The sequence below is a fragment of the Meleagris gallopavo genome, chromosome 1 (assembly GCF_000146605.3).
Source record: "Meleagris gallopavo isolate NT-WF06-2002-E0010 breed Aviagen turkey brand Nicholas breeding stock chromosome 1, Turkey_5.1, whole genome shotgun sequence".
Lineage (NCBI taxonomy): Eukaryota > Metazoa > Chordata > Aves > Galliformes > Phasianidae > Meleagris > Meleagris gallopavo.
In genome coordinates, this window is record NC_015011.2 from 30,969,063 (window position 1) to 30,983,843 (window position 14,781).

The window sequence follows — 14,781 nt, forward strand, 5'->3', positions numbered from 1 at the left end:
AACATCCTGAAGGTTCTTTAAGTTTGGTGAGTCCATGCTGACTGAGGGGCTTGCTGCCAGGTTCTTCGCCACTGAGACCATGCACTGTTCATTGTTACATGCTTGGATTTAACTCCCCAGCTGTATGTCCCACATCTCAGCTCATCTTCTCAGGTTCCCTTCCTAGGCCAGGGAGGGAATCAGAGGGAATCAGGTTTACGTTATGTGAAAGTAGCTGGTTGCCATCTTCTTATCCAGTATTACCATGCCTGTAATCCTGCTCAGAGTACACGAGACAGGGACTAAGGTCCACTTTCTGCTTGTGTCCCTGGATTGCAGGGCTCTAACTCATCCTACAGGAGAGGTTTCACAGCAATGCTTCCTTGCCCTGTGACAAATCTAGTTTTTTTAAAAGGCATTTCCTTAGGCCTGTGCTTCTCTGACCCCTATACACAAAATGCTTGCTCTGCACATGTGGAGCACTTCTCCCATGGGATGGGGCAGAAGGCCATGTAGGTGCTCCCTGAGCCTCTGCCTTGAGCAATTTGGGGCATGGCCTCATCAGTTTCCCAAAGACATAGCCTTTGCAGTTATTGGCACACTCAGTTTGAACTCAAAAGGTGCTTGGCAGCAGCTGGATTTCCCCAATTTTTTGTTACTATGTGAAGGACCAGCAGGTGCCCTGTGCAGCCTCACACCCATACCAGCACTATGCACACTCTGATGGAGTAGCAACTCACAGTGCCATCTCCAGCCACCCCAAGGTACTCTCAGAACCTGCAGAGAGGTGTGGTGTTGCAGTGTTGCAGTTTCTGCCATAGTCTGACTAAAAGCAGATGTGTTCCAGTGAGAGGTCTCCCAGTGTGACCAGCACAGGGGGTGATCAGGGATGCAGATGTCCCAGCAGCAGAACACTGCCCAGCGAGTCACCTGGCTCTGTACAACTCCCCAGGGCCCTGGTACTATTTTCTGGCTTTACTTACTTTCCTCACATGGAAACTAAGAGCAGCTTCCAGCTTTTTTTTAATTTTTTTTTCTCTCCCCATTAGCATTCGGGGAAAACAGAACTGAAACCAACTGTTTAGGGACAAACTAAAATTAGTATTCCTCATGAATGATGACATTCCCATCAGAGAGGGAATTAGTTAAAATATACATCTAACCCCACGGGGCCTGACTCTTCCTTGTGGCACACAGTGCTTTGCTGTGCAGCAGGGAGAGGGGTGCCCATGTCCTCAGATTTCACAGCAGGGAGTTGGCTGCTGCTTCATTAAAGCAATTATAAATGGAGTCAGTTACACGAGAAACGTATATTTATCAAGTGAGTTTGCTGTTTATTTCCCTGGACTTTTTCTGTGAACATGATGCTGGCACAAGGTCCCATTGAGGTGATGAGTATCTGATTTCAGTTCCTGCTGCCCTCAGCCAGTGGCACCATTGTGGCCGTGGGCCCCAGTGGGCAGAGGACTGGCCATTCTGCTTGGCCAGTGCCATCAGTGATATGGTATTGTGCGGCTGCTGCCTCCTGATGCTCCTACCCTCATGCCCTTTACACTGTTCGGGGATGCTGGGATGTGGTGGTGGCAAATAAAAACTTGGGCAGGAACAGCTGCTGGTGGTGACCCCTTGTTTCATGAACCTAAGTGAAATGAGAGGGTTTAGAGGAGAGAGGTGCCCTTTGGAGCTTTTGAAGGGCGGATATATCTGCAGTATAAATTGAGTTTGAGGGAGTTCTGCTATTGTGTTCTCAAAAAGAGCTGCTACAGGGCAGAGGAAATGAAATGTCTGCCAAAGTGTCTACCATGACACGAAGTCTTTAGGCTTTAAATAAAGGAACTATGCAGCTGAATGAAGTAGGCTGACTCAAGCCAAACAGGCTTTTGTACTTTAAACAAAAAAATAAATTAAAGTCTCTCCCAGCCACGTGGCTGAGAATAATGGTGCTGCTTCTGGACTCACTGAGCCTGACCTGGGATGCACTGATGTATCTGCCTTGGCCAGGCTGGGCTGAGCAGTCCTTTCTGAATGCAGGAAGCCATAAAGACATACACTCTGAAAAATACATCTCTTGATTGAGCTGGAGTAGAAAAGTGTGACTTGTTTAGGAGAGCATCAATGCCAGTCAAAGGCTGAAAATCAATAGAATTGTGACATATGTAAAAATCTTGTCTGTAAATCGAACAGCTCCAGGTGTTTTTAGAGTGGTGGTAACCATACTGGTATTATGAGAAATATTGATACGGGCTGTATTTCTTCACTTTAACATATTTTAACAATAGAAGACATATTATGAGATCTGGAATTCAGATGATGTAGGTCTGTGTGGCCAGAGCCTGATTCGTTTTAGGCACATCCAATCTGGAGTTTGGGGGACCACCAAGGAGCTCTGTGAGAAAGCCTTCTAATGCTCTCTTTTCCATCAAAATACAAGAATAGAAAAACCTACTCCCTTAAAACAGGATTTTTGGTTCACAGATGAGAAAGAAGTGAGTGCAAGAAGGGGTAAGTGCATCATTTCTTCCTATCCATTGTGTTCTGATTAAAGTTAAGATGTTGAGAAGACACCCATTGTAGATGTTGGAGATCAAATGAAGCAGTGGATGGATGGAGAATGGCTCCTCTGAGAGAGCCTTCTGTCTTTTACACCAGACAGGATCCTGAAGAACTGCTGATGTGCTGCAAAATGCATAATTGTTCCTTTCATTACCCCATTTCTATGGATATATCCGTATTTTTTTCTGTTTCTGCAGGATGTTTCCAAGCAATAACTCCTGTTTTCACTGTAGGGTGAAGATGAAACAATTTCCCACTGGCGTTTATCAAATTAATGTAAAATTTTGCTTTAAGCATGTTTTTGTTTGATACAGTTGTAGAGTCTTATTTTAAAACATGTCTGTTTTTGTTTAGGTAAGCATAGCAAGCTCAGTGGTTAGGAAGTAATACTCATTACTACTATTATTACGATGATAGTTAAACCAAGGCTTTGGAGTATGAGTGGGTGAAAATAAAAAAAATCATATAATAGCATGTCCTCATCTAATGACAGGGATTTCTTCTTATGTAAAATTGTGCTTTGAAAATGTGTGCACTTGTGTGTACTATACAGGCGAGTATTAAAAAGCTGGATTTATTGTCATCCTTATCGGCCTTATCTCAGAAGAGACTGCCATGAGTGTGGGCAAAATATGTTTCCTAGGTAGAGCCAGTTGGGCTGCAGGCATTTCTGCAAGCTTATGCAGACATTCATCTTTCCAACCATTGAAGTCTTCATACCTGAGCACAGCGGGCCAGGAAAGCATGGCAGGGCAGCCTGCTGCAGAGCTGCTGTGATGCTGGGACCAAGGGCTTTGCTCAATGGCTCTGTGTGCCCTGTTTCCCCAGCGGGTCTGGTTCCCATGGCATGCAGAGATGCTCTTCTGTGAAACAGGACAATGGTTTTGCTGGGCTGTGAACAGAACTAGGAAGGAGCTGCTGGAGGGAGATCAGGGGGATTCTGAAATTACACGTTTTGTGAACTATTGCTGTGAATGTTTTAAGTTGAAGCCTGTTTTTTTGGAAAGCCCTTCTCCAAAGTAATAATAGGATTTATTAAAAAAAAAGAGACAGGGCTATATGATATGAAGAGGAACTCATCTATAGGAAAGACAAAACAAGAGAGATTTGTTGGCAGGAGTCATTAATAAGCTCAAAGGGGAAGAGACTGTCAGAAAGAGGAAATTCTCTGGCATGGCAGAATATCAGGTAATTAATAATTACTGCAATTATAGTAGGTAATAACTAGCATATATTCTGACTGTTCATCGGTGGCTTGCCAGGCTTCATTGCTCACAGATTCTTTCTGGCAAATCTCATCAAGTTTTGGTGTGAGTGCAGCTCTTTATGAAATCTGCTGTTTGATATCAAGCCAGAACAGCTCTGTTTCCTTAATGAAGGCAGAGGAGTCTTGGAGGCTTCCGCAGGCTGCATGGGGTTGGCACCAAGGCTGCCAAACCTGGGCTCCTTCCGCTGAGCCCACAGGCAGTGCTGCTGGGAGAGTGGCTTCTCCTCACATCCACAGTGCCAACATACCACACGCTGCCTTTCTTAAAAGACTGTTTGGCGCTGCTTTTTGCAGGCCAGCATACTGTAATGGCCTTAGAAGATGGAGGTGAAAGAAGGTGATTTGCATTCCTGAAGCATTAGGTTTAGGAAAAATATGGGAGATAGAGTCTGCCTTTACAGGAGAGTTCTGTCTTGTGGCAGTAAGTAGATGGGTGGTATGCCTTGCAGTGAGGGATTTCATTAGTACTGCTCTAAGAAAAGGTCAGGCTTCCAGGAGAACTTGCATTGTAACCATGTTGCATGAGCATTTCTTGGGAAGAATGTCACCGTTGCTTACACAGGGGTGTCAAAACCAGTCAGAGAAAATAACATGCAGGTTTCTCTGTGCCAAGGAGCACAAAAGCAAGAGAGCACCCCGCAGCAAGATCTCATCCTTTAAAAAAATGGTATGAGGGTGCAGTGATAAAGAAATTAGAGATTTGGGTAGTGTTACAAACGGGAGGCTGAAGTTGTTTTCAGCAAAATAAATGCTCTCTTAGAACAATAATCTCAATAATCTCTGATAGTCATTAAAACTGTGCAGGGAGAATGATTTATTTATGTACATCCATGTGAAACAGACAATATGTTGTAATCTAATGGCCTGGGTGAGAACTAATCAACCATTTGGCTTTTGTGGGAATCTAATGAAAAGTGACTGCAGGCTTCTTAACTGGCATGTCTTGAAGAAATTATGGCTTTTCTTGACTGGGGAAAGGTCAGCTACATTACCATGGCCACAGCAAAATGAGCTTGGAAGCTACATTGGGACAGTATGCACCAAGAAGGAATGTGCAGCTTTAGCAACTTAAATGTTTTGGGTGGGTACCTAGGAACAGCTCATTTGATTGACTGGGAATATCCACATTGTTGAGAACTGCATTCATTTTATTCTGCTGCGTATGACCACGGGCGTATTGAGGAAGATACCATTTGCAGTGATGGCTCTGTCTGAGTCACAGCTGTGCCTGTGAGCTGTTGTCATTGTAGCATGTGCTATTTTCTGGTAGAGTCACTGGTAAACCAGGACAGAAATAATTGTCTGGTCTGTTATACCATGGATACTGATTCTCTTGGTGATGGATGCCTTCTGAATACTAGAAGAAATGTGGCATGTCTAGTGGACAATTTAAAGCTGAAAAAATGCTTTAGACTATGAGACCCATATCGCATTATTTATAGCGCACATGGCAGAGAAATGTTATTCATCAGTGGATGTTGGAAAGTAAGAAAGAGATGCAGAATTCACAGGTAAGGTAGCAAACTTCAAAAGAAAAAAGCCTAAGCAAAACTTGCCACCTTGGTCATTTTCCTCTCTGGGAGGTTTTGTTGTTCAGTTCTTAGGGGCAGTGCTGACTGTGGAAGGATGCAGCCTAGAGTAGGCCAGTGATACTCAGGCTCAAAGGCAGGAGTTCTGAGAGCCACACAGTTTTGTGATTGTACAGTTGATGATACAAGCCCAGAGCATTTAGATATGAAGGATGCCATTCCTATGAGCTTGATGTGGTGAAAGAGTGCACACCCCCACTGAAAAATATCTGGTCATCTTGCCTTTATGAGTTTTAAATCAGAAAAGGGAGGTCTATATGAAGCCTATGTTGTACCAGAAATATGGTAAAACAGGTGAAGGTCCACATGCTTTCACCAAGACTGAGTAACTCAGCAAGAGTATTAAAGACTCTGACATGACTCTCGCACTTAGCAGCTGAATGCAGAGGAACAGATTGTGTCTCCAACCCAAAAACACATCAGTTTCTTAAAGTGATGTGGGATTTTAAGCTTGCTGAAAAGGAGAGCTTCTTTCAGAGAAGGATGTCTGCCAGCTCGTCAGTGTTGTTGTGCGTGGTAACAAGCAGTGCAATGCTGGCACTAGGTCCTTTGAAAATTTCTACGTGCCTTTGAAGAGGGGCCTTGCATCTGCCAAAACTGTGGCATTTGTGTGGCATTTTTCTCAGAGGGCCAGACAAGCTGCCTTCCTTAAATTGCCCATTCTACACAAGCAAGTGGTATCGGTGTTTCTGTTGTGGTGATTTCAAATGGGAAGGACAAATGCAGCACGCTCTTGATTGTTAACCAAAGCAGAGGGTTGAGACATCTGAGAGATCTGTGAGAAAGCAGAGATCTTTCTAAGGCTGGAGAAATTAAACTGAAGGGTGCAAACTGGTGGGTATGGGAGCTGAAGAAAAATGGAATGATGCTTTTAAAACGGTGAGAAACAAAGGTCATCTTTGGACAGTGTCCTGAGGAATTAGCTTGTGACAAACATAGGTTGTGATTATATTCATTGACATTGCAGAAGCTTTTGTAGTGTTGTCCTACTGATTTTTTTCCCCTTAACCCGATGGCCTTTGCAGAAGCTATCCAGTTCCAGTTATTCTCACGGGTTTAGGAGTCACAGAAGAAGAGTCACCGATGAGACATGATCTAAAGGGTGTTATATTTTGTACATAGTGAAGCAGAATATCTCCTCTCTGACTCCTCTCCTGAATGCAGTCAGATTTCCTCATGCGCTATTAATGGTGACTTGTAAAGCCCTCAGAAAACAGGCTGCTACTCTTAGGCTCCTGATCCTAATTGATGACCTGATGGTTCTTGAATTCCTCATCAGGATCCACTGAAATTATAGTAGGCTCCAAGGACTGCTTGTAAAGGCTCTTTGTAAAGGCAAAAACCTAATTGCCAGCTGTTTAGAGGCAGGAAATTAATACTTAAAGTTAAAAGCTTCATTAAGTGCTTTGCTTCTGAAGACACTGAGTACATTTTTTTGCTATTTTGAATATTTTGCTTTGATGACTACCATGTTCCCAACACAAGTTTACTCCTGCTCATCTTCCTAAATAGATATTTGTGTGTGGAGCTGGCTATTCACAGACGTTTTTTTCGAAACACAGCTGTACTTTTGGAGAAATTGGTGCTCTCAGTCATTCATCCTCTCTCCTACAGGCCTTTCTCCTGGAGGTGGCAACCTTCAGCACAGAGCAGCAGCAAAGTGCTGCAGAGGTGGGATGCAGAGGGCAGTTGTGAAGTCGAGTGACTCTCTGGCTACTGGGACCTAGAAGGCAACTTTTCACTAAGTTATCCTTCAGGCAGCAGAGACCCTGTGAGCCAGAAGTTAAGACGTTCCAGAATTAATAAATAAATAAACTGGGCTGTTCATCCAGTGGGAATCCCTTGGAGCAATATTACTGGGTACAATAATCCTTGTTGTTCCTTTTTCTCTGTGGTGTACAAGCTAAGCATGACAGTGTTGAAAGGTTTCCTCTGGCAGCTGAGTTTACTGTGTCACTGCAGCCACTTCACCTCAGGCTGTCTCTTTGCTTCCTCAGCAAGAGATTTATTAGCATATATGGATGGTTGTTATGTTTGCCTTTATCTTCTTTTTCTACATTACATAGGATTTCTTTTTCTTCTGCACTTCCTGTTAAAGTTTCCACAGTAATTTTCTCCCTCTTTACTTTTCAAGTTGCATACAGGCCTCTGCCTCTCAGTGCTAGTTATATCCTGGAGGCTTATATTGTTTGAATAAATAGTTTTAAAGCCTGATTATTTAGCATTATTTAACATGTCAACTTGCACATCCATGCCACGGACAGGGAAAAACGAGCTACATCTGCAGCCATCCCCACTTTTCTCCTGCCCAGGGCACTCCAGAGAGCTGCCATTGGGCTCCTCATTTAGTACCATGGGGGGAGCTTGAGTCCCATTAGAGACCTGCAGAAGATCATCATCAGGAGACTTGTGACAGAGGCTACAAAGGCAAGGCAGACATACATGGTCTGTACCATTCTTCTACCACAAGCTAATTAACATAAAGCTAGGAGGCATATAATCTGCTTATAAATGTTTATGTGTATCAGATGAAACATTTTTGAGGTTGGGCCCGAGTTTTGTGCTCAAAATTACACTGAGCTCAGCTGCAAGCTGATATACTTCTGTGGATGCCTGTAATAAATACTGCTGGGGCTGAGTCTCCTGAGCTGCAGGAGGCACTCTGAGGAATCAGAAGGGATGTAAACTTGAAGTTATTGATCTCTGCTAGAAAAAGTTTCTGAAATGATTTGAGAAGGGTTTAGGAAAACATATTTGGTGGATGAATTAACACTAAAATCAACAGTACAACTGTGAAGCCATAGAAAGCTTTTATTTCTACATCAGTTTCCCTTAGAATGAAGAAAAAATATGGATGTTAGTTTTGTGTATTTAAATCTCTTGGCATGTTTAAGAAGGTATAAAACACCTTAAAAGCTCTTTTAGATTACTCTCTACTTCTTTGCCTTTGGAGCTATGACAACTGACACCAGTTGAAGCCTACTACACTCCAGCTCGCTGATGTTTTCAAACAGCACAGCCTATCACAGCAGCAGCAAGGAGTTCAGCTGTGAAAGATTGGATTACTTGTTTGTAATGAGAACACCATTTAAGTCATTTCTCCACAATGTATTTTGGCTAAAATGAATTAAAAAAAAAATTAGTTTGAGATTTTATATTGCTTTTAACACATACCCAGGAATAATATTTCCAATGTTTCTGTTGGAGAGCTTGACCTAAATCCAGTTCTTTCCTTTAACACCAATTCTGAGACAAGCAGTGAATGAATGATGTCCATAGTTTCAAGCTGGCATTTTTGATCACAAAAGCTCATCCCATAATTAGAGTGTATACTTCTGAATATTTGTTAAAATCTGCTGCTCAGTGCTTCTGAAAATGTGTGGAATGGAGATAATAACTGCACTGTGGCTTCTTAAAACTGTTCAATTTGGGAATCTTTGAAGTCTTGTTCATCTCTATGTTCAGCAACAAAAATGAAATCAGAATGTGACATTAAGGTTTTTTTTCCACAAAAATAACCTCTTTCAGCTAGCATACTTTAAAACAAGAGTTGAGATATGATTGCAAATGCTAGTGCTATTCAAAATTGCCTGTATTTGCTTTTCTGTTGTGTGCTTGCAGTAACTGAAATTAGGTGGAGGGTGAATACCAGCAGGTGTCCTAATTTCAATTCATTTTTTTTAAGACTGGGCCAGAAATTACTACTAAAACTGTATACACATTTGATTCTAGGAAGATATCTGATATATTTGAGGGAATTGTCACCTTTTGGAAGCTGTGGAACTTATTTTTGGCTGTCAATTATCTCTATTTTTGTTCTGTGAATAACAGCAGAAAATTAAGAAGCAAAAGAGTTTTGATAGGGCAAAATGTCCTTAATATGTTAATGTGAATTCCAGAAGGAAACTTGTGCAGTGCAAGCGTAATGCTTACTGGGCAAATGGTTTGCTGAAATGGGCTGCGATAACAAGAGCCCAACAGTTAGTTTGGATATTGGGAGACTTGAAGGAGCCAGGAACTTCCTGAGAGCACAAGTCAAAGGGGCAACTTTTTAGATTTTTCTCCTAAATATAGCCCTTTTGAGCAATCCCAGAAGTTAAATAAGCATTAAATGTTGTCTTTAGAGTTGCTGGAGTGAGGCTCTGAGGTATGTGGGAGGCTCCACCTCGAGCTCCCCTCGACTTGGTGCCAGGGAGCAGAGGTGAGGGATGGGTGAGGTGGGGGTGCACCGCATCCAGTGATAACTCAGGGTTTGGATAAGCTGGCAGGAGTCTGTCTTCATACAGTCCTGAGGGATGGGGCTGGAGAGGTGAAAGAAAGTATGAGTTGCGTCAATATGGGATTGATCTAGGTTCCCTGCAGGCTTTTGATTTTGGCTATGCTTGACAAGGATGTGCAGCTCCTCCTGTCTCCTGCTGTGATTTAGAGCTGTAGTCTTTACCTCTTGGTGGCTGTGAAGATTTTAACATGGACAAATTTTTCAGAAACTTTTTATTACATTTTCTGTCTTTGTCTGTATTTGGAAATCACTGTCTTGAAATCCAACTGGATATTTAAATAGGATGGATTTCTTTTTCTTTTTATCTCATAAAATTGTTGGTGTTTTGCAAATGCAGTTTTGGGTTAGCATCGGGTGCCTATAAGGTGGAGACAAGCTTGGCTTTGGTGACCAGAACATGGAAGAACTATTCAGAATTGTCACACATCTTTGGTTTGATATTTCAGAAATAAAACAAATTTACTACATAGATTAAAAAAAAAACGAAAAAAAAAGCAGGTCTTATGGGGTGAGTGGCAGAGTCAAATTATTTTTTTTCCCTCTCACATCATATATCCTATAGTCTCCTGGCTAGGATACTTTCTGAGAAAGGGATTTGCATCCTCCTCTGAGTTGGTCGTACTCCTCCTTTGTGAATTTGTTCAACATGCTGGGAAGTAGGCAGTTTGGAGGGAAATGTTCAGATTCTGCAGTTACAATGGGCTGTCTGATAACAAGGAAAATACAGTAATTGAATGAAGGTTAATGTAGCACCTTCACATTCACACTGTTTAATTTTGGCGTTGGGTCTCAGCAGGATCCGCCTCAAGTGTCTTGCAAAGGCTGTGCCTGGAGATGTTTTCAGGCCACCCTGGATGGCACCCACCCCCCAGATTACAGCTGACTTAGAATCACAGAGTCATAGAATGGCTTGGGTTGGAAGGAACCTCATCATTTCATTTCATTCCAATCCCCTACTATGTTGCCACCTACTGCCTCAGGCTGCCCATGGCCCCATCCAACCTGGTCTTGAACACCTCCAGGGATGGGGCACCCACATCTTCTCTCAGCATCATGTCCTAGTGCCTCACCACTCTCTGAGTAACAAATTTCCACTCAATATCTAATCTAAATCTCACTTTTTTTTTTAGTTTAAAGCCATTCTCCTTTGTTTATCACTATCTGCCTGTGTAAAAAGTTGGTCTTCCTCCTGTTTACAAGCTCTTTTCAAGTACTGGAAGGCTGCAATGAGGTCTCCCCAAAGCCTTCTCTTCTCCACCCTAATGCTGCTGCTGGCATGTGGTGCAGCCTTTTCCAGCCAGCAACAATACAAGGAGTTTCCTGGATCCAGCTCTTTGCTCATGAAGGGTGATAGCCAACCCAATCCAGCAGCTGTGATGGTGCAACTAATCCTTCATGTTGCTGCATACTATTGGAGAACTTCTTCACTACTAAGAATGACTCTTGTGTTCAAAGCACTTGGATTTCTAAGCCACTGATTTAAAACAGCAGAGATGTACTTATGTGCTGCCATCCTGTACTCAGCACTACCCTCATGCCCATAAGTAGATGAAACTTTGTTCTGTGGGAGACCAAGTTACAACCTACCTTAGAGCAGATTTCACGACTCTGTCAGTCTGGATGAGCCTAAAAGAGCTTTTGCAGCTCTCTGTTCTACTCTTTCTGCAGGCTTGATCTTGACCCTTTGATCTCAGGATTCACAGCCTTAAAAAAAAACCCAAGAGTTTCACTGTGGTTGGGGCAGAGCCATCACATCTTCCACACTGTAAATCTAACTACTGTGTTTGAGCTTTGCCTCTGGTGCTTCTTATCGAGATCATTGTTCCACTCTTTCCTGTTTGGTTTCTTTCACAATTACTTTTGAATGAACTCCCTAGTAAGGAGCCCATCATAAACAAACACACTGGGCTTTGCACAATACAAAATAACATTGATTTCCCAGTTATCATCCCCTGAAATATAAGAAATGCACCCCAAATATAAGATGAAAGAATCCCAAAGGGATGGAAACAATCCAAGAAAGTCATAGCCTCAAGTGGCAGCCACCACCACCAGTGTAGCTAGGTACTGTACAGACCAGTTTTCAAACTTTCCAGGATTTTGTAAATGGAAGAAGACAGTGGTGTAGGCTGATGGATCCCCCCAGCAGCACCCCTTCTCCAGCCTTCCAGCAAGGTCTCACGTTGATTCAGTGTCCTCTAGTGGCAAATCTGTGGCACAGGCCTGGCACAGAGTGAAATGGGGACCCCCTTATTGACTAGCTTCATGGCAATCAGTAGAATTCAGCCTTAGATTAAATAGTTTAGGGGAAGGAGGGATGTTGCACGTCTTATCCAAGCTATGTGTATTATGGATAACAACTGTGTGGGATATCCCTGCCATAGTGTCAGTGCAATCCGCTTTGGCCTTGGGGTTAGATGTGCCAAGGAGTCTTCTGGAGAATGCTGTTACTGCAACTCTTCAAGATACTTTTATAGCTGAGCAAATTGTCCAAAAATGTACAGGGTTGTTCGCTATGAGTGACTGAGATACTTTCTCAGGGTGAAAAATTTACTGCTTCTTCTGGGTTAAAGATAAAAGTTGAGGCTGAAATAGCGAGACTGAGCTCCCTGCCTTCCTGCAGCTGGCAGGGAGCCGGGGGCATTGCTCAGCAGCAGCATTACTCCGGAGAGTCAGTCCTCAAATCCCTCCTCCGCAAGCACTGGGAATAACACACTCATTATTGATGTCCTCTGCATATTGGCACAAATTCTTCTCAGCACATTCAGTAGCCTTTGATTATTTAAAAATTTATCATAACCAAACTGCATTTAAAGTGCTTTCTCCGTTTCTAAGTCATGCTGAAATTTGTTGTTCTCTCCTCCACCACTTTTATTTCCATCCTCCCAAATTCTTCCTAACTCCACTGTTGAATTCTGTTTCCCGACTTATGATTTAGTGATTTCAAATCCCCTTAGACTCTGGGTATGTTTTCTGTCTGGAGATGAACTCTGGCTAAGCTCACTTCTAGCAGTGACATGAAGGCATGACTTGTTATTTTGGCATGCAGCACAAAGTCGATAAAGAAATCAAAAGATCAAATGGATCTCCGCATTAGGCTGGCTTCCTGGAAAAAGATGATGTACTTCTAGTTGTTATCAACACAAGCTACCCAATTAAAAAATGTCATAACACTACCACTGAGGCATAATGGTTCAATTTCTCAGATAATGGAGTGTTTATCCACACAAGAAACACATAATTGTAGTGGCTGCAACACTCCACCTCTCCCCCCAGTATATCTTTCTGTGTTGCAAAAACACATATCAAACCCTTGGCTTTATTCATTCTCCTACAAATGTGAAATTTAACACTATCTAGTGTTTTCCTTAAACAAATATGGAAAATCTTTTTTTTTTCCCTTTTTTTTGTTTTTTTTTTGTTTTTTTCCCCCATGCAATTTATCCTACTTCTGCTGTCCTTGAAGGAGGCAAGGAAAACTCTTCAAAATGTCTGAGGATTTTCAGATGATGCTGTTTGGCTGACTTTGCTCGCTAGACTTTGGGAAATGGAAATGGCAACATTAATTTATTTCTGCTTTTGTTTGCACAACATTTTTTGCCAGACAGACTAGTTTAAAACTTCTCCAATAGATTTACTTCTTCAGCAATCCACACAGCTTGGATAAAATGTAGTTGGTTCTTGGAGGCAGTATGGGAGCCAGGCTTTCCCCACCTTGCTAAGCTGAGGAGATGAGGAGCTGCGGAGTTCGCTGAGCACATCTCTGGCCTCACTGATGCTTCCTTGCTATGTGGAAACACTTCAGAATTAAGGATTTCCAACCTGGTAGCTGCTCTTGGGATTCAGCTAGAAGGGAAGTTGCAGCTGCTGCTTCTAGGGGAAACTCAGGCCTGGCTCTGCACCTGGCTGAGGACAATAGATCCATGGGAGAGTAAAACAGCTCTGGCCTTACCACCAGCCCAGCAACTTGGAAAGGCAGATCTGTTGCTTTCTTCCATTTAAATATGTGTTGGGGTAGATGCTGAGTTTTGCTTCTGCTCCAAACCACCCCTTTCTCTTCCCTCTCAGGCAGAAACAGCCTTTTCCCAGCTCCTCCAAAACAGTGTAGGTTGTGGATAAGAAGCCTGGAGCTGGCTCAGATGGAGTCCACCATGCTAGTCATGCCTGAGGAATGAGTGGAAAAGGCAGGACTTGTATTGGGAAAAGGCAGTAAAACTGGTTTAGAGCTTAGCTGGCATTTTTGTCTGGTCAGAAGTATTTTGCTTTTAATTCCTGATGGATGGGGAAGCCCAGGGGAGCTGGGAGCAGCTGCCTCTGTGCTAATTGCACCAGGGAACTCCATGATGTCTGTAGAAATAATGTTCCATGAGCTCTTGGCAATATTTCCATTTTCCCACCATGTTCCTTAAACCTATCTATAGCATGCTGCCCTTTCCTCCTAGCTGCTTGTTGGGCATTTTGTGCTTGGCCAGAGATATGGGCAAATGGCCAAACAGGCCTGAGAAAGCTGAATCAATTTACAACCCCTACCATGGTGAACACCCTTATTTGAATCTCTCTTCTCTCTCTAGATGCCCATTTTCATGCAACTCTTAGAAATATTGAGTCAGTGAATGCTGCTATGTTCTGTCACATTGTGCTGAAATGGGCCAAAAACTGCTATGGAAAACAGCAGGAAGATCTGAAAGACGGAGAGAGAAAGAGAAATTGCATAATCTTCGTTTCTATGGAAACCCATTCTAACATGATATGCTTTATTCTATCAGTCCACTCTAAATAGTGAGGCTAGATATAAGATTACATGGTTTGTGGAACTGAAGGCTGTGGCTTCCAGCAGGGCTTCATGCCCCCACACTCCTTCACCATCTGCTTCTCATTACCACCCCACATGACCCCTCCTCCATGCCAGCAGGGCTGTCCTCATGGCCTTGCAGTGGAGCAGCCTGCACAGTGGAAATTCCCTAGCCAACTCTCACTCCCATGCAGTTTGTGGAGTGCAGAATAGATGAAAGCTCAACAGAGATTTGAAGAAATGTGCTTTTTGACTAGAGAGCTTAGATCTTGGTTTTACATGCCCAAGCCCTTTTTGTTGCTAATAGATGGATAATAGCTCT